Source organism: Balearica regulorum, chromosome 15 (genome assembly GCF_011004875.1).
Source record: "Balearica regulorum gibbericeps isolate bBalReg1 chromosome 15, bBalReg1.pri, whole genome shotgun sequence".
Classification (NCBI taxonomy): Eukaryota; Metazoa; Chordata; class Aves; order Gruiformes; family Gruidae; genus Balearica; species Balearica regulorum.
This window is the reverse complement of record NC_046198.1, coordinates 13,395,029-13,410,299: the sequence shown is the minus strand read 5'-3', so window position 1 is coordinate 13,410,299 and position 15,271 is coordinate 13,395,029. Positions and strand designations below refer to the sequence as shown.

The 15,271-nt window shown below is 44.2% G+C and overlaps 2 long non-coding RNA genes across 2 annotated transcripts in view; one reads left to right on the top strand and one right to left on the bottom strand.

Moving 5' to 3' along the window:
• LOC142603968 (uncharacterized) overlaps window positions 1-10,565 on the top strand; it is a 49,762-nt gene extending 39,197 nt beyond the window's left edge. Inside the window, exon 3 of the long non-coding RNA XR_012837859.1 lies at window positions 10,463-10,565. This is a non-coding gene — a long non-coding RNA (uncharacterized LOC142603968). The remainder of the gene's footprint in view (window positions 1-10,462) is intronic.
• LOC142603969 (uncharacterized) lies at window positions 949-14,158 on the bottom strand. The gene is made up of 3 exons (XR_012837860.1): window positions 14,061-14,158; window positions 13,434-13,910; window positions 949-7,271 (listed from the first exon to the last, which is right to left on the bottom strand). It is a non-coding gene; the product is annotated as an uncharacterized LOC142603969 (long non-coding RNA).
• Between the last annotated feature and the right edge of the window lie 1,113 nt (window positions 14,159-15,271).

Sequence of the window (15,271 nt, the reverse complement as noted above, 5' to 3'; positions counted from 1 at the left end):
TCTCCTCCCTAACCGCTGCTACCTTCACGGGGACGTTATCTCATGCTAAGTGCGGCATTCCCCAGCAAGTCTACCTAATCAAAAAGCTTAAAAAAATTCGCCTTATTTGCTCGTTGCTTTTTTTAATGAGTGTCTCTCATTTGACTGGCTAAATTTGACCAGCATCTAGCACAAAGGATCCTTCTTTTCTGCAAGCCAGGGGTGATGTGTCAGCGTGCGGGTAGGACACTCAGCTTGCTCACCAAGCCCTGGAGTTCTGCCTTCGTTAAGAGATGCAGGGCACCAGGATTGCATGGTAGAGGATGTATTCACGGAGAGAAGGTGTTTGCGGTTGTGCCAAGTGAGTGTAAATCATCGTGGACCTCAGCTTAGCGCCGGGTGTGTAGCACACATAGCGTGCCTTGCGCACGCTTCAGGCTGGAAAGGCAGGAGAGGAACACAGGGCGCTCGAGGCAGGAGAAGGTGACACCGATGCGCAGTCAGTTGGGGCAAAGCTTTCATCGCTACGGTAGCTTATTTTTAGAGCTGGTCCACATTGTTTCACACACATTAAGGGGTTTTGTTTGGTTTGGCTTTTTTTTTTTTTTATCCTGGGAAAAAGGTTTTTTGACATACATAAAAAGGTTTGCATACAGCTTTTGCATCCTTCAAAATAATTCATAAAACTTTTAAAAAAAAAGAAAAAGCAAAAAAAGTTGTTTCAAGTTATTTGAAACTAATGGAAAAAAGTTCTCTCTGATTTTGTTAGTTTTCCTTCTCTCATTTCCTTTTTTTTTCAAACTATAAGTAAAAAGCAGGGTGGGAGAGTGGGAGAGAAAGGAGAAAAGAGTTATTAAAGAAAACCGACCATTTCTACTTTTTACTTGAAAGAACTAGGGTTGAACTGGAAAGTGTTCTTTCAACTTAAAGAAAAAAAAATCAGGAAGAAGTTTCAGCTGAAGGGTAAATATAAAAGTTTCCAGTGAGAATATTCTGAGAGGAGAATGATTGTTTTGGAGCATTTCTCTTCCCCAGCCCCATGGGATGCCCTTAGTTGAACAATTAAAAACGTGAGCTGCACAGATCACAGCCAGCGAACGTTTGGGTTCCTCCTTGGGACTGTGACTTTCCCACTGTTACTTGGGGAAAAAAACCTCTCTGGATGGGGGACGGGGAGTTAGCACAGTTTTGCTCCCAGGCTAACGGACCTACGTGGGCAGTTTTAACCTCCGGAGATGGAATTTCACCCATCAGAAGGGCACTAACACTTGCTCTCACAGGTAATGAAATCTCCCGTCTTAACTGAGGCTATGAGGGACGGTTTCAGAGCCATTTAGCCTTTATTAATTCTGCATCTCTTCCCGTTGCACGGAGCAGAGCTCTCCATGCACGCATCACTTTTCGTTTTCCTGGCACCGCATCCCTCTCTGCCTTCCGACACATATGTCTCTCGCTGGAATTTCTTCTCCCAGCCTCCAGCACTTGAACAGCCGAGCGGCATTCGGGTGTCTCCAACAAGTAGCTGCTGCGCCTGAGAAATGCATTAGCTGCCTGACCTGGTTCCAGCCAGGTGTGAAAAGATGCAGTGGCTCTGGCTCCACTCCACCTTTTCCGACCATGTGAGGAGAGGCAGAAGGCTTCTCCTCTCTCCACCAGTTCACATCATTCGAGTCTACTTGAAAAAAAAAGGATGGGAGTGGTGAGAGGATAGACAGAGCCAATCATGGGGAAAGCTGGGCAGATTAAAAGGCATTTACTGGGCTTTCTGTACCAGAAATGAAAGAAAAACCCTTCAATTAGCCGTCTGCCCGAGGAACTGAGCAGGAAGGGATAAAAGCTGATATGCTTTTGCAGGAGCAAAGGGAAATTGCCAGCCACAAGACGGTTTGTGGGCTCTGAGTCAGGCATCGTTGTCTGAGGGGTGTTCAGCATGTGGTGCTGCAAAGGGGGGACCTTCCCGCAGAGGGCTGCCAGAAGGCTCCATCCAGCTTTTCTGCCTTCACCTGCTGCTTTTCTGTGGCTCTTCTTGGGACAGCCCGTTTCTGCAGTCCTAAATTCATCCTCAGAACATGGGAGCTTCACCTTGGCAGGTGCTGGTGCTCATGTCTGGAGCAATAAGCTTGCTGGTGTGCTCAGGGAGGTGATGTGGCTGCTGGGCAGCATGATTACATCTCACCATCCTCATCCTCCAGAGCCAAGGGCCTCCTGCCCCCATACCTCCGTGTCCCCTATATCAGCACACCCAACGCCCTGGCCAGTGCTTTGGGTCACTTGTCACCATTTTGTGAAGCAAACAGGGCACCTGGGAAGGGAAGAAGCAGCTGTTCTGCCTCCCCAGGCTTCGAGCATCCGCTCCTTGTGTGCGCGCGCACACACACACATGCACAGAGACTCCCTTTACCTAACAAACAATTATTTAACAAAGTATGCAAATAGTATAATTACTGTTATTTGTTTAGCTGTTATAAGTGTTTGAAATGTAAATGTCAACTTTGGGATTTTTGCAGTGTACGTGTGTGTTGTTGTTGGCTTTCTCTCTCTTGCGTGTGTTCTCCACGGATTGCAATTTGATGAATTTCTCCTTGTCCTAGAAAAAAAGCTAATGTGATTTCTCTGCGATTACAGCAGGAGATGCCGAAGTGGGGATTACTCACAGTAACTCCTCTTACTTAGCAGATCTGAGTGGGAGGTAGGATTCATTACACCGAGCAGAGAAACAAAGAGGAAATGTCTTTCAGCCGACTGCTTCTGTCTGCCGAGGCAGCATCCTCGCCGGTGCCAGGGTTTCCCTCCCCAAAAGGCAGAGGGTCAGGCAGGGCAGCGACGGCGATGTCGGGACCTTGGCAGCGGGCTCACGGGGACCTGTTCCTGCTCTGCCACATCTCCTCCATACACAGGAGGAGCGTCGAGTCCGAACTCTGGTTTTCTAGGAGGTAATTTTTTTCTCTGCAGGAGGTTGGAGAAATAGAAATCACATTACAGCCACCCTGGTATGGATCTACCCCACCGGCATGCTCAAAGCAAAGCCCTAGTACTCAGTACAGTGATGTTTTCCAAGGTTATGTCCCTCCGTCGCCCATCCTGGCTGGCATCCGGTATAAATGGAGCTCTGAGGAGATGGTCATTGGTAGATCACAGCCTGTAGTTCAGGCAGTCAGCCCAAGGCTTGTTACTATTGCCCATGTAGGACATAGGGAGTCAGTCCGTGCTCTAGGTGCTGTTGAGCGGCTTTTGCAGGTCTCAGCGGCTGGTCCGTGCCGGGAAGGCTGTTACAGACAGGGCAGGGCCTTTCTGACTGCAGCACCTCTGCTGCTCTTTCACGGCATCCCATACCCGCAGGGGAGAGGCCAACCGTGCTTGGGCTTAAGAGCTTTCTCAGATGTACAGCTCCAAGATGAATCCAGTTGGATTCATCAGCTGGCAGCAAGCCTGGCACCAGCTTTCCGTTCAGTTGGCTCAAAAGCCAGCCCAGGAGTTGGCGTGAAAATGGAAAGGCTGCATCGTTCCCGTATCCCACCCTCTATCCCCTTTGTGGTCCCTGTCCATGCAGCATGCCAGGACACAGGGCTCATGGTTTTCACATGAATCCCAACATGGGAGAGAGATAAGAGGTTTTCACTGTCGGTGTGAACCAGGGGAACTGGAGAGAGCGAGGCAGTACATACAGCTAACAGCTCGGCTCCTGGAGGAGCAGGGAGCTTCACACCCAGCTCAGCACCGAGAGGTGAGCCCCGGAGCGTGGGGCACTCACTGCTTGTGGCAGGAGAGAGTTCAGGACTTCTCCACTGAACCGGGTGAGTCCATGCCCAGCATGGATTCAAGTCTGCTGGGATCCGTGGTTGCAGCTGAGGATGGGTTGGGGCATAAGCCTACACAGAGTGGTGGTGAAGCACAAGCCGAGCCCTGTGGCATGGCTGTGGTACGGCAAGAAGACGCTGAACCAGGCTTTCCTGCTGCCTGAGGTTTCTCCTCTGCTCTCTGGCAGGGCACGAGTTGCTGGCACAGTGCATGCTGGCTAAATGCTAGGAGTTGGTGCGTGGCTCAGACACGTTCATCTCCTAAATGGGGCTGTCCACGCTCTCTGGACTAGCTTGTTAGTGTCCTGCTGTTGGTGCAGGTACCCACAGCCATGAGCGATGCCGCTGGTCCCCAGACATTTGCACCAGACAGTCAGGCCGTGGGGTGGAACCAGCGAAGCCGCTTGTTTCTTAATTGCAAAGACAGGAATCCAATGACCTTTGGCAGATTTCATAGCCCAGCAGGCTCGTGTAATTGAAGCCGGTGATGATTTGTCATGGCTCTAGGCTCTCCCTTTCTATTTCATTCCTGCTTGCTCCCTCAGTCTTTCTTATTCCCTCTTTCTCTTTCCTTCTTTGTGATCTCATTATCTCTCTGCCTCTCTTTTACTCTCTTCAACCGTAGTGCTTCCCAGCATGAAGAGGTACCTCAGGATCTATTAGTCTTCAAGGGATTTAGGTTTTGTCCTTTGCACTATTTTCTCCACTTCACATCCATTATCCAAGAAAACCTCTTTCTGCCCGTGACTTTCTGCACCCACCAGAAAATTCCAGCTGATTCCAAGAGTAATCATAAATAATGCATTGCTGTGGTCAATACCCGCAAAGCAACCATGAGGTCCAAATCCCAACTTCCCACCCCCGTCAGGTGAAGGTTGAAGCAACATTATCATTTTTATTTAAATTCCCTTGTAGGTGGCAGGTTCAATGCTATTAACATATTTCAATTCAAGCCATTCTTATTTTAATTAGCCTTAAGTAATTAGTTCTAATTCATTGCCATTTTTTGCTCTGCATATTTTGGGTTATTTACTTCCCTTGCTAAGTAACAATTTGATGTAATTATGTGCTACTCATTCTTTCTATTTACATATGCTCACTCACTCAGATTTCCTCGTTGAAATTTCAACAGATCCTTTGAATTCCCTCTTGAATTGTTTTCTGAGTTGTCAGCGGTGTGGAAATTGTGGGGTGGAAAGAGAATTGATCCTCTTCTCTGGACATCCCTGGTGCCAAAGGCAGTGACAGTGCATGTGAGCACCTGGGCTGGCAGTGGGCTGCTCTTGGCAGGGAAGGTCCATTGCCAGGCTTTGTTCCTGGGAGTCTGGATTCCCATATGAAAGGAGTTTGGGAACCACATCCAACTCTCTCTGTCTTCCTCTTGCGCTGCTTTAGCCCTGATGCCAAAGGGACCAGTCGTTGTTGCCGCTTCCCTTCATTTTCTTTGTGCAGCCAAAGATGCTTTGGCTTTCCAGAATGGAAGTGGCCTGGCTTTCCAGAAGTGCAGCACCTCAATTCCTCAAAAACTCTGCACCCTTTAAAATGCTGTGCTTTTCAGACATTTTGAGTACTTTAAGCAAATTTGCCACATTTATATATGGCAGTTTCTTGTCTGGAAAGCACTTTTATCTCAGCAGCCATTTTCTTAAGTCCTCTCAAGGACCATATTCTTGTCTTCATCTTCTTTCCTCAAGGACTGCCCTTCTCTTAGCACCTTCTCTGTAGCTGAGATTCTCAGAGGATCATGGTTTATCCATCTGAGGCTATTTGCTGATCAGCTGCTCTGAATCCATCTTTTTCACTCCCTCAAAACTTGACTCTGAGAGGCCTTAACATGACTTCCTGCAAAAACGTGGATTTCATGCTCACATGGAGTGTGTGTATACCTGTGTGTATATGCCTAGCAACTTTTAAGTGCATTATCCAGCTCCAGCTGAATTTGATAGAGGGTAGCAATCTCAAAAATAGCAAGTTCCCTCAAGGTTTGAGCAGAGAGGCAGAGGTAGAAGAGAGATGCCCTACTTCTACTGAGGAAAAACCTGCCATGTTGTGCTGAGCCTTTGTCTGATGCTGGTGAATCCATTTGGGAGACAGCACAGATCTCGGCACCCCACCCACAGGAAGGACTTCAATCAGCACGCACGCCTTCTTGGGCGCCCAAATCGATCAAGCTCAAGGAAAGTAGGATTTCATAGTTCTGGTGCTCATAGAACTGCTTGGTTTTGTTCAAGTAGCTTTTTCACTAAAATCTTATCAGCCCGTTGAATCCATGTACCATTAGCAAATGCTGCTTGCTTCATGAATATGCACGTTCACAATGTGTAGCATTGGCTTAACCGCTCCCATTGAAGTTGATAATAAAACTCCTGCTGACTTCAAAGAGAACAGAGTCAGGCAATGCTGAGTGCTTTGGAAAATCCCACCCCTGGTTGTTATTTTGTTTTTAACACATCTGCTCAGGAGCTGTGGGATGGGACTAAATGCTCAAGAATGAGTAAAGAGGAAAAAAAGAAAAGATCAGACAGCTAAAAATGAAAATCCAGATTCTGAAGTAAATATTTAATGACGTGTCCCTGGATCTAAGACTCACAGTGGGATCAGTTCTCCTTTTGTGTGAGGAAGGATCACAAACTGCTGCCTCGAGGCATCAGAGAGTCGCTGTGCACCTCACATTGGCCTCCATCCATGATCTTCTCGTGGAGGCCATTGGTGGAAGCTTAGATCTGAACGACACAAAGTGTGGGACCTTCAAACTGTGTCAAGGCTACACATGCTCATGGGTTGGAGTGGAATTGCTTCCTTAAATTCTGTCCATACACTTGGGTTTTCCATGTCTAGAAGGGCCCAGAGAGGGACTGGTCCCCTCTGCAGGCACCAGGACAAGGCAAAGACCAAAAGCATCCCATGGGTTATCAACTCTCCAAACTAGCAGACTACAAGTCTTTTCAATCCCATCTTAAATGATCCATTCCTCCACTCCCCTCTTGCTGTGTGTTGTGCAGGAAAAAGGTATGTTTACATCTCTTCAGCTTTTTTTTCAGATGAATTGCGCTCTCAGGTCTCTGTTTTCTCCATACTTGGTGCCATAGCTTCCAGACTGCCACGGGAAGGTGAAGGATCCCTACTACCACCCAATTTAGCAGAGCATTGACTTCAGGGGGGGCTTAAACACGCTTAACATTGTAACACACGCATGATTTCAACTGGGAGAACTCCTTTAATGCAAGCACGTTTACCTGTTTTGCTGAATCAGGGCATGTTCTCCTTACAGGGACTTTGTGTTTTAGCATTGGCTATTTTGGTATCTTCTCCTAAGGTTATTTCCAGTGGAAAGAACACAGTATTTTTCATTCCAGCAATATTTTTGGTAACAGTTACTATTTCCTGACAATATGTCTGTATTTTAGGACAAAACCAAATTACATGTTGGAAGCTCCTTTCCTCACTGCAGTTTCTCCAGCACTACTCACGAGCCAGTAGCATCAAGACCATAATCTGGAAGAGCACAATAGACGCTATATTAAGTTTTATACAGACTTGCCATCAAATTACATGCAGTAGCTACTTGATCATGTTTTATCAATCCATTTTTGCCTGTCCATTTGAAAAGCAATTGATTTTATCTTGATGGCTTATTTCTAAATTCAGACCTTGCAAGTATTTTACCTATAGCTTTAGTGTGATGAGAGCAGAATTCTCATGTTCATCTGTTTAAGTACAATATGATTTTGTTGTTGCATAGTTGCATGATAAGGGCTATAGGCAAAAAGGACCCCTCTCACTGTAACTCATTTTAGTTGTTTTTCTGATTTTTGTCTTTTATTATCTGTTCCTTGAAGTGAAGGCTATAAGAATCTTGACAGCAGTTAGGACTTGTTGCTGTAAAAGAGTCATACTAGAAACACTAACAAAAGTTTTTTTATTTTGCTCTCCTGCGTGCCACCATGCTCTAGAAATCTGAATTTACGATCAAACTTCTGCAGAGTTAGAACCTGTCTTTTCAGCTCAGTAGATCATAGGTAAAATCCCACTCACTGATTACACCATATAATCATTATTACAATACAAATCCGAAGTACTTTGTGTAATCTTCTAGGCTGTTTTCCTAATAATCTAAGTCCTTTAGGAGAAAACAGGAGGATCATAATTGTGGAAAATCATATTATTTGCATGTTTTGCCCATTCCCTGAGATCAAAAGGGTTAATTTTCTTTTGCTCTATACTTTGTAGAAGTTTTGTATCAGTATGATTAACTCAATTTGGTGCAGGTCAGCACAGAATAGGGTGTTATCTTATGGTGTTATCTTATACTATAGCTTTTTCTTGATGGTTGATTCCTTAAACTTGGTCATAAAAAGATCTACGGAGACTATTTCAGTCTCCAGTTTGGATTCAATACAAATTATTCCTAACTTCCATCATCTCAGATATCTATTGTTCTTCTGGCCATTACTTGAATCTTAATACTAATTTCCTCTAAAAACAGTTGTGAAGAACTGTACTTGACTTAAAAGCTTTTATTATTAAAAAAACCTGTAAAGTTATAGTTGCCAAAGAGGTCTTGGATAGTTGCAGAAGTAACTCACAGAATGAGCAGAAACCAGGAAGAAATGAGTTCATACAAATGCCGCATTATCTACCTAGTTGAAACCTGCATAGTTTGTTCTAGATTGCAGTTTCATTCTGAAACTTATATAAAGGCACCTTATGGGATGAAACTTTTAGGTGTATTAAACCCATCTATAATGTTTATTTTTGTATCTGGACAAGAGATTACAGCTTTTCTTTTGAGCTTCCAAAGTCATCATCAAAAGCAGTCGTTACTTTTTTGAATACTTACTTTGTAGTCTGGTATATGTCCTACACTAGTTAATTCATGTAAATCTAAAGAAATGGTTGCAGGCAAGATGGCATCAGAAATATGGAAATATAGCATCTGGGTAGAAAAGGTTGGGTTTTGCAACATTTCCATTGAAATTATTTTTTTCTGCCAGATGAACAGATGCAGTGAAAACAGACAGTCTTATCTGCAGCCTTTCTTTTGGGGAGATTAAATGAGTGAATCATTTATCAAAACATTATTTCATTTGATTAAATAGAAGATATTTATAGCATTTCTAAATATAAACCAAACTGAGACAAAAAAAGGAAGGTTCACATGGAACGGCCACTCTACACAGTCAGATGCTTCTTCTGTACCCAAAAATATTTTTAAATTCCTGTTTCTTCACTTAGGTTGGGTGAACACAATTTATTGTGCACTGAGGTTGTTTAACAGACTACAGTCCTGATGCTCGTATTTTGGTCTGGTTCTGTGGGCTGAAGACATGTTTGCTTATAGATTTCCCTTTGTTCCACATTAGAATAACAACAACATACCTCACAGTTTTCGAGAGTCTGCCTTTTTCTGACATTTTGGTACAAGTTCTGGAATAGATACCTGGAGAGCCTGAAAACTTAACAACGAGATGATAGAAGAATTTGTATCTTGCAGGAAATTATAAGATTTTGACATTTGTTCACATTCTGAATAGAATATTAAGTTAATATTAAAATATATTTCAGGTTAATTTTAATGTCATTGAGATGAATATGTGAAGATTTTATTATGTGATAAAAATAGAAATGAAAAATCCTCCTGAAGTCTTGAAATGAAATGTTTGATTTATCAAAACATTTCTAATTTTTTTTAAATGTGATTTTACCAGAATTAATTCATGTCAGGAGAAATTTCAGTTTTGCTGAAATGCAACTTTCTGGTGGAAAGTGAGGTAACGCCTGACCAGGACTGCCTGTCTGTAGAGCCAGCTGTTCACAGCCTTTGCCAGGAATTAAGTTGGTTTTAGCCCTTTGGTAATTGGTATGATGCTGTGGTGTTGGGCTTTTTGGTTTTTGCCTTTTCCCTGACTGAGCTACATCTTCGTATTAAAATAATTCTGCGTTTGTTCTGAAAAATTTCCATATTTTTGTACATATATATAAACTCCCTCGTAAGAAGGCAAGCCAAACTGTTTTATCTTACTGCCCCTTTCATGGAAGTCTCTTTTTGGCCATTTTTGTTCATGATTTTGCCTTTTCCCTTGATTATGTATTGGGATTTCTGTTAGACTTTTTAGTATTCTGTCTTGCTTTTGGTTTACAGTGTTCATCTTTGGAGCCTGAAGTCTTTGTATTTCTTTATCAAGGGAGGCAATTTTTTCCTAACTATATTTTCTTTACATTGATAGCAATTCCAACAATTTTCCTGAAATAAGAGCTTTTGCTGCTTCTTGTAAGATATCACCATGAGTAATCCTGAGTCATTTAATTTTACATATTCTAAAATATCTTTTCTAAGATGGTCATACTGACATTTGTGTTCTCTGTCAACATAGTATTTAATACTGAGTCTAATGCTGTGTTTTCCCTGCTTTCCAGTGAACATTCCGAACCAAAAATATACCGTTATCTGAATGTTTTCGATCAAATATTTAAATGCTAGTATGGAAGATGATTATTGACTTTTCAGTTAAATGATGTAGTCTTCCGCAGAAATCAGTTTTCCTTATATATTCACCAGCTGTATTTAAGAACTAGCATTTGGCTAGCGCTTTTCAGGATTTAAAATAGAAAAATCTCTCATGCGGTGTCTTTCCTTAAGAGATCTCCAACACTTCACAGTCACATTAACCTGTTTTTAAATTCAGGAAAATTGAGGCACAGCTGTAGAAACTTGTCCCAGGTCACTCAATGGCTGAAGCAGGCAGAAAAAAGAGAAACCAAGCCGAAAAGGAGAAACCAAGCCATTAGTGCTGTATCCGTCCTGCTGGACTGTCATTCTATTAAGTAAATCTGTTCAGAGGAGTCTAATTTATATCACTAAGCTCCAAGAAGTGTGTGTGTCATGCGCGCGTGTGTATGGCTAGATAGACAGACAGCTGCACAGTTCACACGTCTACGTTACTTTTGGTATCGCACCGTGAACTGAAGGTCTTGCTCAACCATCTCTTGAACACATTCCCATGAGCACTGTGAACATCCCCTTAAATCACTATGGTCCATCTTGATTTTCCAGATGAGTCAGGAAAAAACACTGGCATAAACCATTTGGTATGGAGAACTGAAGTCTCCAAGGCATTTCCCTGGCCCCTGAGGATCCTCTTGGCTTCCAGCCATCAGCTTTTTGTCGTCAACTGCATTCTGCTTCTGGCAGTAGTATGCCCCAGGAAAGAGCACAAATCTTTTTCCTTGTGAATTAAAGCCCACAGCTCTGGGTAGTTAAAAATCCTCCATCTTTGTCTTTAGCCTCATGAATTTTATTTCCACTGTTCCTGCATGTTTGTTGGCTTTGGAGAAGTGTCCTGACATGCTTTTTGTAATTTAGCTGCTTTGCTCTGAACCAGTTGCAAAGATTTCCTTTACAAAGCTATTTATGGATGGCAGTCTGGCCTTCCTCTGGTAACTTTTCCCTTCCATTTATTTCCCTATTTCTATTTGATTTTCTCATGTTGACCTTTGAAGTTGCAAGGTCTGGTTTTCTTGTAGAGTTCCAGGATCCCCAGTCCTGGACTTTGTGCAGATAACCTGGCCCATGTTGCATTGCAGGAGTGGAAGCTGGAGAGGTTTGGGTGAGACGGCTCTGAGAGGTGTAGAGATCTTGCTTTTCTGAGAGGATTGAAATTGGCCCCCACTGAAGTCATGGAAATAATAATCTCATTGGCTTCTGGAACCCCCCTAGAAGACAGTGGGATTATTTTTGCAGTGTGGGTCATTAGCATTGACTCTGGACTACAGCAAAACTGAGAAATGGAGCCTTTTGTATACAAAATAGCTCTCAAGGTTATAAGCAAACCCTTAAAATTGCAAGGCATAGCTGCTCAAAACTGAGAAGACGGGTACAAGAATAGAGCTGAATTTTAAGGACTAAATTGTTGATTTTTGGATGCTTGGGATTGTTAATCTCAGGACAGACCAAGATCAGTAAAAGGCTTGATCTTTTTGAAAGGCTACACTCAGCTGAGAGAGCAGTCCCTGCTTTCCTCCCAGGACTGCAAAATTACAACTTTCAGGGTACACTTTGGAAGGGATTGCATGTAATCTGTACCTTTTGCATGACATAAATGAATTAGATGAGATGATCAGGCACCAGAGTGTCCTCAGGTCTCAGTTAAATTTCGAGATCACCGCGATGTGTGCCTACGATGAGGAGAGAGGTTTTGTCCACATCCATATCCTGCCTGTGGAAGAGCACTGCTTCCCTGTTCACTGTAGGTGTTGGCCAACTTGGGTTGCTCTCACCAGTAGAGCGCTGCCTGTTTCAGCAATGTAAAGGTGAAGTGTCTAGGCTAAGTTCATCATCTAGACTCCTCCATAGTCGGTGGAGAAAGTTCAACACCTCCAGAATGTAATTCATCCCATCCAAAAATAGATGTCTAAGACAGGAAGAATGAATCACTCTCTGGGGGTTGGTGTGTATCTCTCTGTGCACTGATGATAAAAGAAGTCTAGACAATTACCTTAACCTAGACATCCAGCTGTAAGACACCTTGCTGTGTGAGATCTAGCTATGCTTTCAGGTCCCTAAAGACAGATTTCAAAACCCCTGTTCAAATGCGAAGTAGCTTTCTGATTTCCCTGCAGCTTTCAAGCTGAAGTCACTTTTGACAATCAGACTTCTTCTGTCTCAGTGAGACACATATGGCAGTTTTACCATAACTGAATAGCTTTTTAATGAAAGGGTTTTCACCCTCAGTCCCATCTGGGAGTTATCCATGAGAAGTTGATGATGGTTTGAGGAATGTTTCTTTCTATTACTTGCTGAATCATAGCCACCATTAAATATTGCTGCATAATTTCCTCACAAGGAGTCTGTTCGTTGTAGATAATATTCAAAATGTGGTCCCCATTGGTTCCTTTGATTGAACACATGCCACACAGCATGTCCTCCATGAGCAGGAGCACAACTCTTCAGCTGGTCAGTTGCAAACACTCACATTTGTGAGTTCATTTCTAAAATTCATCGCTCATCCTCACTTTTGCCTTCCAATGAGCTCATTTGTTAAAACATTTGGGGAAAGGCAGACAGGGAAAGGCAGTGGATGACTGCAGAAGGAAAGGGAGAAGGCAATAGAGTAACAAGACCGTAAGGAGTTGCGGTGCATCTGTGGAGCCCTGGAGAAGGAGGCTGCAGTGGAGGCAGCTGAGAGGAGGTAAAGCCTCTCACATTGGACGAGCAAAGAGCTGCTATATCCACCGTTGCAGTTCCTCACTGCCCACCTTGCCCCACGGAGATGACCGTTGCAGGAGCAAAACCAGCAGAGCATCCCTGGGCACTTGAACATCAGCTGCTCCCCTTTCCAGCCCACATCTTGGAGCAAAGCCACCTTCAGCTGGTGTTTCCATGAAGAGAAGACAGTGAGCAGAGGCAAGCACAGCCCAACTCCAGCCCTAGGTGGTTGTCCTTGCTCCCAGGGGGGTGATATCTGTTCCTGTTTGGTTACAGAGCTTATAGGTGAGGACGATGATGTCTCCGATGGGACAGCACGGTTCACCAGCAGAGGTGGGCAGATGTGTTGCTCTGTGGGCAGGGTCGACTGTTGGAGGGAGGACTTCAGGGTCCCAGTTTGTACGTCTAAAGCTTCCATCCCGGGCAAGTTAGAAGGAGAAGAGACTACTTACCTTTGGTGGCTCTGCAGAGAAGAACATCTTGGTTCACCTTGAAATACATGAAGATTTAATTCCTTTGATTTTTGCTTTTAGATTATTTTTTGCCCTTGTCTTTTTAAAAAAATCAATTCAACATGGAAGCATAGCCTTCAAGGAAAATACCAAAACATTTTGAACATTATGGTTAACAGAAAACATTCCCTTTTTCAAGATGATAAATTTCCCTTTTGTTCCTCTTTTTGGGGAGAGCGCAGTAACTTTGGATGAATCCCAAAATGGGGTTTTTTTGCATGTGTATGTGGATTTTCTAGTTGCCAGAAAAAATAATTTGCCCAGTGAAGTTACAGGTGTCTCTTTGCCTCCTCTGCCAAGACATCTGCCCATTGCTGCCTGCGGGAGCCCTCGGTGGAGTCCGAGCCGAAGCGATGGATGTGTTTCTCTCTGGGAGTTCCCTGCTTCAGTCCTCGCTGTGTCAGCTCCGAACGCAGCCTGCCAAGATTCAAGCAAATATTCAAGAAAAGGTTGAGGTATTCACCGAGCTCGAACTATTGTACAAGAAATACCCTGAAGCAAAAACAGAGCTGTGAGACACCATCACACAGAGTCGCTTCCCCCACCCCAGCAGGCACCATGCCGTACCAGACAAACTCCTCCAGATAGGATCCAGGCAGAGATGTTTGCTTAACACAGCAGCTCTTTGAAAAGGCAAATAAATGGACAGTGAAGCTACACAGACATGTCACTGTGCAGCGATTTCCGTTTAGCATTTACGTTTAGTGCCAGGAAACCCTGACTCATGAATATGAAATCAGAAGGAAAGGAAGAAAGCAGTTGTTCATTATTAGAGCTTCGAATTGGGCATGTGGTGGAAATTAGCATTTAAAAACATGTAGGTTAAAAAGAGAGGGGCTGGCTCTGATGGTCCAGGAGGCTTAAAGACCCCAGCTCTGCAACCAGGGCATGTGCTTTTGTAGGGCACTCTCTGCTCGCAGGCTTTGCCCGTGGGGTGTTACTGCTAGAGAAGAGCCCCGAAGCTCAGGGTTACCCATGGTGAGGCTCTTGCTCACATAGAGGCGGGGGAAAGCAGATCCTGAATATTCTTGGAAATCCTCCAAATCTACACTGAGGCAATGGTGAGCAAAGACAGGGAAGAAGAGCCACTTAATTATCAGAAATAAGAGAAAGAACCAAGAGCAACCTCCCAGGGAAAGGAACAACCTCAGATCAAAATCCCAAGGTCCAGAACAGAAAGCTCACATGTAATTGAGACTCAGTGGGGTCAAAATGGAGGATCCCACAGCCCCAGTCCTTCTGCAGGTGGGATGCCTGTCTCTGCCCCACACCTGCGCTCTGGAGCTGAGAATAGCCTCTGCGAGCCTGGTGCAAGCCTGGCTCCCTTTAACACAGGCTGTCTTTCTTCCAGCCGTGAAGGTGGGACACCATCCTTCTTTCTATTTCCCCTTGCAAAAGATGAGCTCGTTCTGCCTTGAGCCCCCAGTGCCAGTTCCCAGGGAGGGATGTGGGTCAGAAGAGCAGATGCTATTGCAGCAAATATTTTTGATAGCACCAGGAAGGAAGAAGCAAGTAGAGACATTGCTGCAGGGTGGCAAGGGCTTGATTTCCAAAGCAGCTCTTTGCATATAACCCTGGGAACAGCTCAAGGCAGCGAGGAATCATGCCATCCCCGCTATTGTCTTCGTCTGAAGCTGCTCAGCTGTGCTGTATAAGTACCCCTCTATTTCCTTGAATCTTGGTAATTCCAGCACCCTTAAAATGTTACGAGAGCTAATCTAGCAGCATGGGGCACAGCAGCTCACAGCAACAGCAAAACGTTCGGCCGATACTCCAGG